The 16434-nt window shown below is 45.2% G+C and overlaps 1 protein-coding gene across 1 annotated transcript in view; it reads left to right on the forward strand.

The window, feature by feature from the left end:
• Window positions 1–4270: 4270 nt before the first annotated feature.
• The window catches only part of LOC124622053 (transient-receptor-potential-like protein), a 225935-nt gene continuing 213771 nt past the window's right edge, over window positions 4271–16434 (forward strand). The window contains exon 1 of the mRNA XM_047147617.1: window positions 4271–4313. The gene's annotated coding sequence lies outside the window, so the exon portion shown is untranslated. The remainder of the gene's footprint in view (window positions 4314–16434) is intronic.

Consider the following 16434-nt stretch of genomic DNA (forward strand, 5'->3'; position numbering starts at 1 on the left):
CCGTGTTCCAATAACTCTGGCAGAGTTTCCCTTAAGAAATGTAAGTATCAATTCGCATTCAGTCGTCAGGGGAGCATGTATGAACAAATCAGATTATCGCCCACCAAATCCGCCCAAACGTTGGTAGCGAAGCCGTCTTGATGACCACGAACAAAGATTGTGTGAGGATTTTCCCGTGCGCACACGTGTTGACTGTAGCTATTGAACGCATCTTCTCTTTTAAAGGATGCCTCGTCCGTAAAAAGTACAACGAGTTGAAATTCAGGTTTAATGGCACGCTTCTGCAAAAACCACTGGCAGAAGTCAATGCGACGCAGAAAATTTTCTGGCTTAAGGATTTGGACTTTCTGAAGGCGGTTAAGGGCGCAAGTCAGCTTCATTCGACACACGACAGACAGTAGAACAGCTTACACCCATTTCGTGAGCAACACTCCGCGACCTTGTTAGGGCACGTTTTTCAGCAGTGCTAACGCCTCCTCTTCAAACTTTGGTGTATGCACTGTGCATTGGCGACCGCGTCCGTCTGACCTTCGCACCTGTATTACAAAATGAATGCATCGGGTTTCGATGTAGGCCTGAAATGAACATATGCCATAACGATACGTCGTCAGTGGACAATTCACGTCAAGTGCACGTGTCTCTCTCAGGGACCTGTGGACGGAGGTGAACGTACTTGGATCTGGCACTCGACGATTTAGAAACTGATGAACGTGCAACTGTTGAACAGCCAGAGCAATTGCAGCACAGTGCATGTGTGCCCTTTCCTCCCAAGAAAAGCGCTCCATTTCCCGTCCGCTCTGCACAGTACCAAACACAAGAGTGTCCCAATTTGATGACACACAGACGCAGGGCGAAACAGTCTCTGCAGTGCGAAGCAGACTCTACAATGTGCAGAAGTGGTGCCCTCCCTGAGACTTATATCAAACCGGCATTTGCACTACCAAGCACGAGTTCGAAACCCGCCAAATGCCGGAAAAAACTCCGATGTGTTGTGCCGCCTGGAATACCTGCAACCATTTCGACTCATATGGGGGCTGTATTCCTACCTTCCCGCCGGCGCGTTACGCTGTTAAATGAACCTAGCGTCGACTGTTAAGTGATGCGAACAAGGGTTGGAATGTGAAAGCTGCTCTTCATGAACCACTCTACCAGCCGTCTCATTTTTCTGCATTCATTTCTAAAACACTCTGCATATAAAAGATTTAGGAAACAATCTCAACAGCCCTATTAGATTGTTTGCAGATGATTCTGTCGTTTACCGTCTAGTAAAGTCATCAGAAGATCGAAACCAATTGAAAAATGATTCGGACAAGATATCTGGATGGTGCAAAAATCGGCAATAATGGAAATTGTACTACAAGGAATCCGTTAAATTTGTTTAATACGACAAACCACACAAACATTAAGGCTGTCAATTCAATTTAATAACTAGGGATTACAATTACGATCATTTTAAATTGGAACGATCACAAAGAAAATCTTGTGTGGATAGCGAATCAAAGACTGAATTTTACTGGCAGACCATTTGCAAGATGCAACAGATGTACTCCTCTTATGGAGTATCGCTGTTGGGTGTGGGATCTTTACCAGATAGGCTTCAGGAACAGCATCGAAAAATTCCAAAGAAAGCCAGCTGCTTTTGAATGATACGCGGATTGATGTGACAGTCATTAAAACAAAGACGTTTCTCGTTGCAGCGTGATCTTTCCACGAAATTTCAGTCACCAGTAGCCTATAAATATGGACAATGTTCACTTAGCTCTTCAACATTTTCAAAACTCTCTGTCTGTCAACAGACATAGGCCTTCTTAAAGTTGACAAAGGTGACTGGTAAAAGAGATAAGCCTATGTACTTGTTCAAGCCAGCAATATTACCCTCCTTATGAAACTGTAGTATCAATGCACATCTCGAGTCCCCTGGAACCTTCATTTTCTGGCGATTCCCACGTGGTACAAAACAATTTCTGTGTCATCAGCTTCGACCTCAATCTATCCGAAGTCGGAAGAAATAGAGAGGTGAACCCTTTTAAATGATTTAATTTTGAGTGCTCCCCATCTAGTACTGGACTCCCCCCCCCCCCCCCCCGTGTTAGTAGCATATAGTACCACATTCTTCGCTGTTGGCTTATAGTGTTTGATCTTTGAGTCCAATGACACTTTCTTCCATCCATAACACACTGTATCTCGTTATACACTTACGGAAATGGAATGTTACGTCATGGAGCACCAGTCCAATATTTATCACATTTCGTGGAAATATTCATCACGTAACGAACATCAAATGATTAACGATTCATTCTATCCTAAACAGATGTGCATCACCACAATCACTATGATGTGTGGCCCTCCACAGGTACGAATACTCTTTTGTATTCGTTTTGTGACTGTAGTAAACAACCTCCGAAAGTCACCTTCAGGAATTTTTTGGTATGCATGAAACACATGCTGTGTCATTTCATGAACAATACTGACAAGAGGCTGGTATGAAAACATATATCTACCCATTGTATCCCATACAAGCTCTGTCTGCGATAAATCAGAGGACAGAGCAGGATAGTCAAGGATCGATGCATTCCTCAAGACAGATGTCATGTACACTGAAATGTAGGATCTTACATTATTCTGATGGAAAATCGAGTTTAGTCCCATGGTCTTGCAGGGTATACAACATAGTTGACCATTCTTGCCACATAATGACGAGTATTAAACATGGCTTAAACAATTACGAAATCAGCCCTGCTTTCATATCCATGATGGCGATTCAGACCGAAGCGAACCCCATCACTGGACACACTGAATGACCCAATTGCCTCAGGCTCTACAATACGGAGATTTCTGTTATCTGGGGTTTTTTATCACCAATAAACGATCAATTTCAACGAGAGAACTCAACCCACTCTCCGCTAATCTGTTCCTGACGGTTTATGGTGACTTTCAATATTTTGTCTATTGTCATCAGTTTATTCGTCAGACACAATCGAACAATTTCACGATCCTCTCATGGTGGCCTTCTGGAGGGACCTGCATCTCCTCTTCAAGCCACACCATTGACCATTTCATAACCATTCATTCTACAGTTGTTTCACTACTAGCCTTTTTCTCAACCTGCATACGCAGTCACACACTTCCTCCTCCCCCTCTCTACATCCACCTCTTCCTCTGTCTGTCCACTTCACCCTCCCACCTCTATCTGTCTATATCCTCCTCCTCACTCTCTCAGTCTCTTCATCTTCTCCTCTCCCTCTCTTTGAACATTTTGTCCACTCCCTCTCTCTGACTATATCTTTCTTCCCCCCCCCTCCTCCCTCTGGTTAAATAAAGCAAGCTGATACGACTTGCACAACACACTTGTCATGCAGGGCAGCCTGCATGTTGGGGCCTGAAAAACTGATTCTGCCCCTGACGTGTAGCCTGCCCCACAAAGCAGGTGATTCAGGCTGGTACTGTTCCCATACAACATGACTGTTATTCAGGGTGGTCTATATATCAGGGGCTAGGAAAAAACATGTTTTTGTCTGTATCTCCACTCCTATTGGATCTAGCAGGCTATAAACCCACAACACTGATATTTGTGAGGGCTGCTGTGCCAGATGTGGCTGAAGTCAATCCAGGGGCTTGGGAAAAGATTCATAAACACGTACTCAGTTTTATATGTATATAACAGACAATCTGCGATATGAGGTATGATGATGTTATGTCCCTCATGACAATGATTCAACCTTGCTCCAGAACCAAAAAATGGCGATAAGCTACATGCGAACGTCTTCTAGGAATTCCATGTTGTGATCTCCACACGAAAAGCTCCAGTAATGTTAGACACACCCAAAAGCCACCATGTACTCACATCACTCATCATCGGTAAGAATGCCATTTTGCTGCACTGAAAATAAGCTCGCATAAGGATGAAATTTTAATCAACATATCCCACTGGCACGGAAATACTGCAGTATCAGTTCGGTCAAGGTGTTCATGGTGCAACCCCTTCCATTTCCGTCAGTGTATTTAAAGTGCTTAGAGCATCATAAAGAAAAAGTACTTGTGCAGCCTGGGACAGAAGCCAGGACGCTCGGATTTGCAGAGTGACAGCAAAGCAGCGTTAATATAACGAGAGGAAGAAGAGGCGCCCTCGCAACAAGCATACACACACAGTAGCGCTTGGCGCAGTTTCGCGGCAGCTAAGCGGATTGCCGGCCGGCGTAAGGCAATTAGTGGCGGAAGCGCGGCCTAACGCGGTTAGGGCCGCCGTATAAAGAGGGCGCGCGCGGCGCCGGCGCGAACCCAGTCTGGGAGTGCCTGAGGACCGACCGCCCAAGGTAAGCACCGCCACACCGCACCACAAACCGAGCCATCTGGTTGCCGATTCCAGTCGGCTCAGTATCATATTGTTGCTACCTGAGTGTTACTACTTGTGACTCTGGATTGTGGTAAGGCTGTGCTATTTCCCAATTACAGCATTTGTATTGTGATATCCAAGTGACGTGGAAGCAGATGTAGCGGCGCCAGCTATCTGTGTTTTGGAAAATGTTGTCTTATTCCATCTTTCCAGGGGTACACATTTTCTAGTAAATGTTTTACAAGGGTTAGGGAGGTAGGGGATTGGCTAATAGCTTCTGAACAACTATGTAATGTATTGGAAGACCATCGTTGGAATCCAATTCTGCCTTATTTCTCGTAACATAGATGAACATACATTGATGAGACAAAAAATTATGAGCACCTAGTTAAAAGCGTGTCGATTCACCTCTGGAACGCAATGCAGCAGTGATTCTGCGTGCCGGATTCGACAAGTATTTGACAGGTTTCGAGATATTTGTGACATCAGATGCCTACAGGTCACGCGCATCCCGTAATTTACGGGCGGCTGGTTTGCGGGCGTGGAGCTGGTGCCCGATAGCATCCCAGGTGGGTTTCATCGGTTTCAGAAGAGCCAGTTCTGATGGTCAAGACATCAACATGAGTTCGCTATCATGCTCCTCAGACCACTGCAGCACGATTCTGGCCTTGTGACACAAGACAGTTATCCTGCTGGTAGATGCCATCACTGGTAGGGAAGGGGTTACAGGTGGTCCGACCCTAATAATGTTCACGTAGTACACAGCTGTCACAGACCCTGCGTTTACTACCATAGGTCCCGTGGAAGCCCAGGTGAATGTCTCCCATAGCATAATACTTCTCCCACTGGCCTGCGTCCATTGCGCGCTGCATGTTTCTTGCAGCCATTCGCCTGGATGACAGCTTTATCAGCACGTATCTGGACACGACCATCGATCTGTTTTAACAACAAACGGGATTCACCCGACGAGGCGAAAAGAGTCCATTGATCCGCGGTCCAATCTCGATGATGCTGTGCCCACTGCAATCATGTTGTTGGGTCAACATGGGAACACGTAGGGGTCCTCTGCTGCGGAACACCATGTTCAGCAATCTGCACTGAACGGTGTGCTTCAAAACACTAGTGCCTGCTACAGCACTATATCCTGTAGTCGTGTCTGCCACAGATCACCACCTGTCCTGCTTTAGAGAGTGGTCAAGCTTCTGATCCCTACGTTCTGTGGTGAGGAACGGACACTCAACTTCTTGTCGCCTAATCGTGCTTTCAATATTCTTCAGCCATTTTCGATAGATGCTCACCACAGTAGCATGCAAACAGACGACCAGCGTCACCGTTTCCGGGATGCTCCGCTCCCAGGACGGGGCCTTAACAATCTGGCTTTTGTCAAAGTCTCTTAAGTCGGCGGGTTTCCGCATTTGCGCCACGTATAACCACTACAGTGGTTCCTCATTCGTCTTTGCTCTGCTCAAATACTCCCCTTACCGCGTGGCATGCTCTCAGCGCCACTAGGTAGCATACAACCTCGCGATGAGCAACGGTTATAACGTTTTGGCTTATCAGTGTACGAATAAATCCTGTGTGGTGATCAACAAAATAAGTCATTGCCTAATGTTTCGATGTAGATTACAATGGTGCTCAATAGAATTTTATTTGGAGACAAGTGCAGGTCAAGAAGAATACATAAGTTTCAACCACACGCTCACCGTACCTGTTGTTGCGGTCTTTAGTTCGATGACTCATGTGTGCAGCTCTCCTTGTTAGTCCCTCATCTCTGCGTAGCCACTGCAAGCTACATCCACTTTAACCTGCTTACTATAGGCTAGACTTGGTTTCCTCCTACAAGTTTTATCCCGCCACTCTACCCACGCCACACTTCTCACTATCACCAAATTGACGATTTCTCCATGGCTCACGATGTATCATACAACTTATCGTTGCTTTTAATTAAGTTCGGCCACACATTTCCAATGCTCTGATTGTGGGGCACTTCGTTGCTGCGAAGAATACATGTGCCAATGAATGTATGGGACGCCTCACATGACTGCATGGATCTGTCAAGTTACATTGACTTTCAGTGTGACAAAAGAACTCGTATATAACTGTGAGACAACTGACCAAGCTGTTATAGACCCTTCAACATTACTGACAGTCTCAACTGCGCCCTCCCCGTGGTGTTCTCTATAAGGAAATACAGATAGCTCGATTGGAAGTTTTGTACTCCTGCAGCCATTTTTTTATTAGAAGTTTAGTAGTTCAATAACAGCACGTCTACCTAAAATGTTGATGCATGGTATCCACTCATCGGTGATAACGGTCCTTTGTAGTACTCTTTTTAGAATCAGTGGGTCAACTTTTCTTTCATTATTGCACTTAGTATGCGGAAATACACTACTTGACAATACAAATGAAGAACCCAGACCGGTGGGAGAAAACGAAATGAAACTGTACGGGTAGCAAGGATATGTGATGTTCTTTCAGTGATTACCGCCGAATCTTTGTATATACAAAGATGAACCCGCTTATACACTGACGCGCCAAAGAAACTGGTATAGCATGCCTATTCAAATACACAGATATGCAAACACGTAGAATGCGGCGCTGCGGTCGGCATCGCCTGTATAGGACGACAAGTGTCTGGCGCAATTGTTACATCGGTTACTGCTGCTACATTGGCAGGTTATCAAGATTTAAGTAAGTTTGAACGTGGTGTTAAAGTCGGCTCTCGAGCGATGGGACATAGCATCTGTGAGATAGCGATGAATTGGGAATTTTCCCGTACGACCATTTCACGAATGTACCGTGGATATAAGGAATTCGGTAAAACATCAAATCTCCGACATCGCTGCGGAAGGCAAAAGATCCTGCAAGAACGGGACCAATGACGACTGAAGAGAATCGTTCAGTGTGACAGATGCGCAACCTTTCGCAAATTGCTGCAGATTTCAGTACTGGGCTATCAACAAGTGTCAGCGTGCGAACCATTCAACGAAACATCATCGATATCGGCTTTCGGAGCCGAAGGCCCACTGGTGTACTCTTGATGACTGCACGACATAATGCTTTATGCCTCGTCTCGGCCCGTCAATACCAACAGTGGGCTGTTGATGACTGGAAACATGTTGCCTGGTCGGACGAATCTTGTTTCATTTGTATCGAATGGATGGACGCGTACGGATCTGGAGACAGTCTCATGAATCCATGTACCCTGCATGTCAGCAGGGGATTGTTCAAGCTGGTGGAGGTTCTGTAATGGTGTGGGGCGTGTGAAGTTGGTGTGAAATGGGACCCCTGATACGTCTAGACAAGACTCTAACAGGTGACACGTACGTAAGTATAGTGTCTGATCACCTTCATCCATTCTTGTCCGTTGTGCATTCCGACGGGCTTGGGCAATTCCAGCAGAACCATGTGACACCTCAAGCGTACAGAATTGCTGCAAAGTGGCTCCAGGAACGCTCTTCTGATTGTAAACACTTCCGCTGGCCACCAAACATACAGACATGAACATTATTGAGCATATCTGGAATAACCTGCAATGTGCTGCTCAGAAGAGATCTGCACCCCTTCGTACTCTTATGGATTTATGGACAGGGCTGCAGTATTCATGGTGTCAGTTCCCTCCAGCACTACTTCAGGCATTAGTCGAGTCAATGCCATGTCGTGTTGCGGCACTTCTGTATGCTCGCGGGGGCCCCCACGATATTAGGCCAGTGTGCCAGTTTCCTTGGCTCTTCAATGTGAGTATGGCGTTGCAGCCCCTCTGTACTACATACATGCGCTGATTCGATTGGGAAGGGTGTCATAAAGCCAGTGTATCATCTCCTGAGGCAAGCTGACCCACAACTGTCGTAACTGGTCCTTGATATCCTGGATACTGACACTAGAACAGAGTTGATGTCCAAGCTGGTCATCTGGGACGGAGCTGGGGATCTTGCTAGCCACAGGAGTACTCCAACACCAAGTGGCTAACACGTTCCATATGTGGACGAGACCTGCCCTTTTGTAAAATAGCATCATGATACTGTCACATGAGAAATAACACAGGACGCCACAGGATATCGGTAATGTACCTCAATCTCTACCAGCTGCAACGTGAAGTCATACATGATGGTGCTCCACAACATGATGCCAAGAGTAACACTGCTGGGCCCCTCCAAAACACTGGAAGATGAGGCACTCCCCAGGTCCATACTCGCTGATGATGGTCATCCAGGATTGCAGAATCATGATACATCAATGAAAATGATGCGAAGCCACTCGCGAACAGTCCATATTTCCCATTCACGGCACCACTTCAAACACAGTCATTTATGTTGTGGTATTAACGGCAGTTGTTGCATGGGACGGTAATTCCCTAGTGCACCTGCCGCTACACTCTGACCAATAGTGTGGGCTGACACAAAACGTTGCACTGAGCCCTTTACTTGTTCTTGGATGCCAAGTACAGATGTGAAGGGGTTACAGTGTGCTTGGTGGACAAAATACGTTGATAGTCCCTTGTGATCAGACGTGGATGACCAGAACCTTGAGGTTGAATATGCCTGCTCTCGTGTTCCCATGTACTCCTACATCGGGCCAATGTCACATCTGAGGGCCTCACAAATCTGGATAATGTGGTCTCACTCTTGTACGTGGCATATCCTTGTCTTTCACAGTGATCACTCGACATCTGACGTTGTTCACGTACCTTATATACATACTTTACCAGGCCTAGTAACAACATTAATGCACTATGATGGCCCTTCTGCCTGTTACCGAGAATTGCAACTCTAATCACCCGAAGTTACAATTATATCCCACCATGTTTACCGGTTACTTCATTTTTCTGTCAGACAGTGTAAATTAAAGCCAAATTAGGGCTTAATGACGAGACTTGAAGATAAGAGGGAAAAATCTACCGCCACCTTTTTGAATCAATTATCCCCCGAATTCACCTGAATTTATTTAAGAAAACGTGGAAAAATTTAAATCACGATCGCTGGACTGGTTTCAGCACTTGCGCACTAGAATATGAGTCCACCGTCCAACCACCTGATATTAGTAGACGACGTTCTCCAGGTGATTTGATTCCTGTAATGACAATAGGCATAGTACCTCTAGTTTACCTTAGTATATTTTCAACTTTTTTCTCGAATCCAGCTGTGATCATCGAAATTGGTCCTCGTTGGGAGCTCCTAAGAGGCAACGCCATAGCAGATAAATAAACTCCAGATCGGTATCAGATATGCTGCAACACTTCCAGTAAATTACGGCACAAGAAGGAAATAAAAGACGTCGCCAGTGTATCACAGACATGCCACAAAAGGAGCCCTGGGCTTGACTTATTTACATCAGGGAGCTCATGTTATTTCGTAAACTATCATTTACGGAGCTATAAAGAAGAGCTTTCTCGTAGTTATTTTCCGATACGTATTTTAATGCGAGACGTGATTTTATTTAAATTAAGGGAAGAGAAACCGCTGTGGGATAGATGAATTTTCCTCGGCTTTAAGGCGTCGGTCGGCATTATGTACACTTCCGCATGCGCAGAAGTGCCCTGGAACCGCTTCCTTGGAATGGTTTAGAGTAACTAATTTTTGTACTTTGAACTCTTCCTCAACAATTTATGGTTTCTGAGATACTGAGCACGATAAAAGGAACCCGTGTGGGTGTTAACTGGAGACTGTATTTGGGAGTAGCATGGAAAGGAAATGACTAGTAGTGGTGCGGGGTGCTGTCCACCATGCGCCGTGAAGTGGACTGCAGAAAATAAAGTTATGGTTGCCTCTCTTACTTTCCTCCGATATTTTCAAATCGTATTGTTCCTAAAATTGGTTCAGAAGACTATCAGCAGTAGTCGAAGGATAAAGTCATTTCTGCTTCGTTTCGTAAAGTTTTCAATTGTCTTCCCTTTCACACCTTTTCTGTGGAATCTTAGACCTGACTACTCTATTCTCCTACCCTAATGTTTTGTTAATACCAAACTTTCATATTCAAAAGTAATGTTGGCTGCCTGTTATTTGGATAAATTTAGCAGTCTCCCGCCTGTTACTTTTAAAGCTCCTCTTCATATTGCCGTACGAATATTGAAGGTTTTTAAGTTTTCTGCCAATGTCGTCCTGAATGTGTAAGTAATCCTGTAATTTATTGATTTATTTTATGATTTGATTGCTGATAACTATCTTATACCCGACTGAATAAATTCATCAGAGCGCCATTTTTTTTAGCTGCGCCGTAGATATATTCAGACTGAATTCCTGTGCTATTTTCATTAGCATATAACACATATCGTGAAAGATTATCGTTCGATTCCATAAAACATATTCCCCATTAATAATACAGCCCACTATCAGAACTAAATTTGCTGCGAACACATAATAACAAAGTAATGGACCAATTGCACTATTTAATAGTAAAATAATGTAGGTATTATCACGTTTTACGTAAGAAGCTACCATATTTTGAGAACGCACTTCAAGCAATAGAAATGTAACTCAGTAACAAAGTATCGAGCCACGCTAAGATAAAATTTTATAAAACAAATACCTTCGAGCACTATTATAAGAGAGACAGAACGGTACTATGAGACATCAGTGCATTCCAAAGATACTTCAAGTGACACAGCAAAATATTATAATATCCAGAACTTAATACAGGAAAGTCACAATGGTAGAAGAAATTGTACAACACATTAATGTATAGTGACAAGCGTCTAAAATTAAAAGCTCTAAACCATCTTGCTAACCTGAGGAAGTTATCTGGAAGTAACCATTCGGAGCGACCTTAAGTGGAATGACCATATAAAACAAACAGTAGGAAAAACATATGCTAGACAGAGATTCATAGGAAGAATATTAAGGAAATGGAAAGGATCCACAAAATAAGTGAACTACAAAACACTTGCCTGACCGGTTCTTGAGTATTGCTCATGAGTCTGGGACTATACGCAGGTAGTACTAATAGAGAGATAGAGAAGATCCAACGTTTTGTCACGGGAGCGTTTAGTCGGCACGAGAGCAGTTTGGAGATGCTGAACGAACTCCAATGCAGACGCTACAAGGGAGGCACTGCGCATCACGGAGACACCTACTCTTGAAAATCCGAGAGAGTATGTTCCGGAGAGAGTCGGACAACAAATTATCTCCTTCCACATACGCCTCGCGAAATAACCACAACGATAAAATTCGAGAAATCTAGCTTATACGGAGGTCTACTGCAAAACTTTCTTCCAACGCCTCATTTGCAAATGGAAGAGTGAATGGGGGATCAGATGTTGGTAATAAACGTATCCTCCAGCACATACTGTCAGGTGGCTTGTGGAGTGGTGATGTAGACATAGATATACGAGTGGCGTTCCGTAAGTACTGCAACACTTTTTTTTTCTTTTTCGCTACAAAACTTCAATTTTCAACGTAATCTCCGTTCAATGCGACGGTCTTACGCCACTTTAGCTGGACGGCCTGTAATCATGCGTGGTACCACACTCCTGGTCGACGTCGGAGCCTACGTCTCGTTGCATCGATAACCTCCCCATCATCCACGTACTCCTTCGCGCGGTATGCGTACTTCATTGGAGCAGATGGAAGTCGAAAGGTGCGAGATCCGGGCTGTAGGATGGATGAGTAAGAACAGTCCAATGGAGTTTTGTTGGCTCCACTCGACTTGTGTGCGGACTTGTGTGAGACCTTGCGTTGTCATGGGAAAAGAGAAGTTCGTTTGCATTTTTGTGATGACGAACTCGCCGAAGTCGTTTCTTCACTTTTCTGAAGGTAACAATACACTTCAGAGTTGATCATCGTACCATGAGGGAGGACATCAAACAGTCCCAAAAGACCGTCGCCATGACTTTATCGGCTGAGGCTGCGGCTTTCTTTCTTCGGAGGAGAGGTAGTGTGGCGCCACTCAATGGATTGCCGTTTTCTTCCCGGTTCGAAGTTATGAACCCATTTTTCATCGCCCGTGACAACGTTCGACAAAAAATTGTCACGATCAACCTCGTAACGCGCAAGTAACACTGCACAAATGATCCTTCGTTACTTTTAATGGTCTTCTGTTCTGCAGCGAGGAACCCAGTCGACATACACATCTGAATACCACAACCGGTGGACGAGTGTGTCAGCATTACCAACAGAGTCGTCCATTTGTGGAGCACGGTATTTGATTGTGATCCGTTGATCACCTCGAATGAGAGTGTCCGCACATTCCAACACTGAACGAGTCACAGCCGTGTGCGGCCGGCCGGCACACGGCAGATAGGACAGGCTTGCGCGGCCTTGTTGCGATGATGACAGATGCCTCGCCCAACGACTCACCGTGCCTTTGTTCACTGCCAGGTCTCCGTAGACATTCTGTCAGCGCCTATGAATATCAGCGATGCTCTGGTGTTCCACCAAGAGGAACTCGATGGCGGCTCTCTGTCTGGAACACACCTCCGTTACAGATGCAAAAGGATACCCATAGCGCAACCACCGATCGTATTTTCATGAAACTATGAAGGCTGGAGCGGAAATATTCCTCGATGACCCACAAAAATTCCGGATTTTTTTCAAAGGGAATTGGCTGAGAAAAAAAGTGTGTTGCTTTACTTATGCCCCTCGTAGACTATAACACAGCAGCCTCCTTTAGATGACAATGGTGATCGCTTCTCAATGAGAATACTCCCTTGTCCAAACAATGGACCACTATCCTTGCTTGGGCGCTAATGACCATAGAAGTTTTGCGCCCTAAAACCACAAACAAAAAAAAAAAACAAAAAAAACTATCCTTGCTTTGGTGTACAGTTTAGTCTGTGTTCCAGTACTCACTCTTTGAAGTGTCTCTTTAACTGCTGCTCCTTATGTTGTCGACTGTCGCATACAACAATATCAATGGACAGTTACCAGTCAGTCCAGGACGGAATTCAGTGATGGACATTTAGCCCCAAAAAGGTATCTTCCTGATAGTTTCTGCAAAATTTAACAAAAGATCGAAAGAAGGCTTCTGTCAGTTGGTCTAAGGAAATGCTCAAAAAAATCGACCGAGGTAAAATCCAAACACAACATAGTAACAGAAGAACGAAACCATCAAAAGGGGTTCAGCTGTGAAGCACTTCCAGGAAAATGATCGCATGTTTGTTTGATCACACTGGATGTTCCGCAACCGTTCCTTTAGAGGACTGAAGAACACTTACACTACTGGCCATTTAAATTGCTACACCAAGAAGAAATGCAGATGATAAACGGGTATTCATTGGACAAATATATTATACTAGAACTGACATGTAATTACATTTTCACGCAATTTGGGTGCATAGATCCTGAGAAATCAGTACCCAGAACAACCACCTCTGGCCGTAATAACGGCCTTGACACGCCTGGGCATTGAGTCAAACAGAGCTTGGATGGCGTGTACAGGTACAGCTGCCCATGCAACTTCAACATGATACCACAGTTCATCAAGAGTAGTGACTGGCGTATTGTGACGAGCCAGTTGCTCGTCCACCATTGACCAGGCGTTTTCAATTGCTGAGAGATCTGGAGAATGTGCTGGCGAGGGCAGCAGTCGAACATTTTGTGTATACAGAAAGGCCCGTACAGGACCTGCAACATGCGGTCGTGCATTATCCTGCTGAAATGTAGGGTTTCGCAGGGATCGAATGAAGGGTAGAGCCACGGGTCATAACACATCTAAAATGTAACGTCCACTGTTCAAAGTGCTGTCAGTGCGAACAAGAGGTGACCGAGACGTGTAACCAATGGCACCGCATACCATCACGCCGGGTGAAACGCCAGTATGGCGATGACGAATACACGCTTCTAATGTGCGTTCACCGTGATGTCGCCAAACACGGATGCGACCATCGTGATGCTGTAAACAGAACCGAGTTCGGTGGAGAGCCTGTGACCATCGTACGTTGGCTGGGGCGAGGCAGCACACACAGGGTTGAGATAAGTAACACGGACTTGATACGTATGTACCGTGTATTTGTAAAAAAATTTTTGTGGGGTCTTGCCGCTGTAGGTGTTGATTTTAGCCTTTGACTATGCCTATTTAGGCAAGCTGTTTTATATTTGTTCTGAGGGAGGCGTGGTTATCCACGCTGAAACCTAGGTAAACACCCGGTGGTTTTTGCAATCGAGGCGGAGTTTTCACAATTATTTCGATACTTACGATTGCTGACGTGCTGCAACGCTGAAAGTTCCATTTAGTCCACGTGGTAACGATATGCAGTCTTCATCTTCCCCCAGACTGGCCTCGGACACTTCTTGCTCTTCTTACCCTCCTTCACAGCTCTCTCCAATTTCATCTCCTAGGGATTTTAATGCTCATAACTCTCTTTGTAGTGGTACTGTGGCTACTGGCTGGGGCAGTGGGCAGTATTGCGGTTGGCCTACTGACAGGGTTTGATCTCTGCATCCTCAACACTGGAGCACCTACATACATTAGTGTGGCATATGGCACTTTCTCACCTATTGATCTTTTCACCTGTAGCCCTGGATTCCTTCCCTTTGTTTAAGGGGCAGTTCAAGATGGTTTGTGTGACAGCGACCACTTTCCAACCATCTTAACTTTTCTTCAGCATCACTTGCCTAGATATCCTCCCAGGTGGGCTTTTACTAATGCTCAATGGGATGCCTTTTCCTCAGTTGCCATCCCAACCACTCCATCACATGACAGCATAGAAGAATCCATGCAAAGTTTGATCAATGCCATCCTTTTAGTAGCAGCTGTGGCTCCTCATGGAAAAAAGCCTCTTGGTGGACTCCCAAAATTGCTATGGCTATTAAAGAACAATGTCATGCCTGCTGACATTACAAATGGTATCCAGATCTCGACTACCTCCTGACGTTTAAACAGGTTTGCGGCCAGGCCTGCTATCTTCTTAAACGCCAGAAACGGATTTGTTTGGAATGACATGTCAGCCCCACAGGACCGCATACTCCCTCTTTACTAGTATCCGAAATCATCAGGCGCATTTTTGGCCCCCATCCTCCTACAGGTATCCTGAGAATCTCCCTGAATAATGTTATCCTCAATAGCACAGACTCCATTGATGAGCATTTTGCTCGACATTTCGCCCAGGCCTAAGCACTGGTCCACTATCCACCAACGTTCTGTCTTCTCAAACACCATCTGGAACGACTCACTCTTCTTTTGTTCTCCCCAAGCTGGAGCCACGTAACACCCTATTTAGCGAGTGGAAATCCACTGGCGCCCTTGCTCTCTGCTACGACATGGTTCCTGGACTGGATTGGGTGCACAACCATATGCCTCAATACTTACTGATGGTTAGCTAATGTTATATACTCGCCCTTTTTAACAGTCTCTGGAGCGAGAGGGAATTGCCTTCTCATTGACGAGAAAGTGCCATTATTCCAGTTTTGAAATTGGGTAAGCTGCCACAAGATGAACAGCTATCGTCCAGTCAGTTTAGCTGATGTCCTCTGCAAGTTACTTCAGTTTATGCTGAGTTGAAGGCTAGATTGGATCCTTGAATTCCAGGATCTTTTGGCTTTGACCCAGGTGATTTTTGCTGAGGCACTCTGCTTCAGATAATTTAGTTCACCTGGAGTCTACTATCTGAATGGCTTTTGCCCAACATCAATACCTTATTGCACTCTTCTTCAGTCTGCATAAAGCTTAGTATACCACAGGGTGCCACCACATCCTTGCCACCTTACATCGGTGGGGTGTCCACAGCCTGCTCCTGATTTTTATCTGGATGTTTCGTATCACACTTTTCAGATGCAAGTTGGTACCTCCCTTAACACCTACCATCTGCAGGAGAATGGGGTTCCGCAAGGTTCTGTTTTGAGTGTCCCTCTATTTCTAGTGGCAGTGGAGTTCCACTGCTGTGAGCTCCGCACCAACAACAGTTGATCAGTTATGCGATATGCACCTGCGTTATGCCGAACAAACTATTGGCAATAAAGGAGATTACGAATTTGCATGGACTCCATCATCCTTTGCCGGCTCTGCATCGGCCATACTTGGCTGACCCATGGTCATCTTCTCCATCACGAGTACTTGTATTCACCTCACACTGGGTGTGATATCCATTTAATGGGTGTCCACATTTTGCTGGACTGTCCTAACCTAGCCAATCTGCTGTGGACTCTTAATCTTCCTGACTTGCTATCCCT

The sequence above is a fragment of the Schistocerca americana genome, chromosome 7 (genome assembly GCF_021461395.2).
Source record: "Schistocerca americana isolate TAMUIC-IGC-003095 chromosome 7, iqSchAmer2.1, whole genome shotgun sequence".
Taxonomy (NCBI): domain Eukaryota; kingdom Metazoa; phylum Arthropoda; class Insecta; order Orthoptera; family Acrididae; genus Schistocerca; species Schistocerca americana.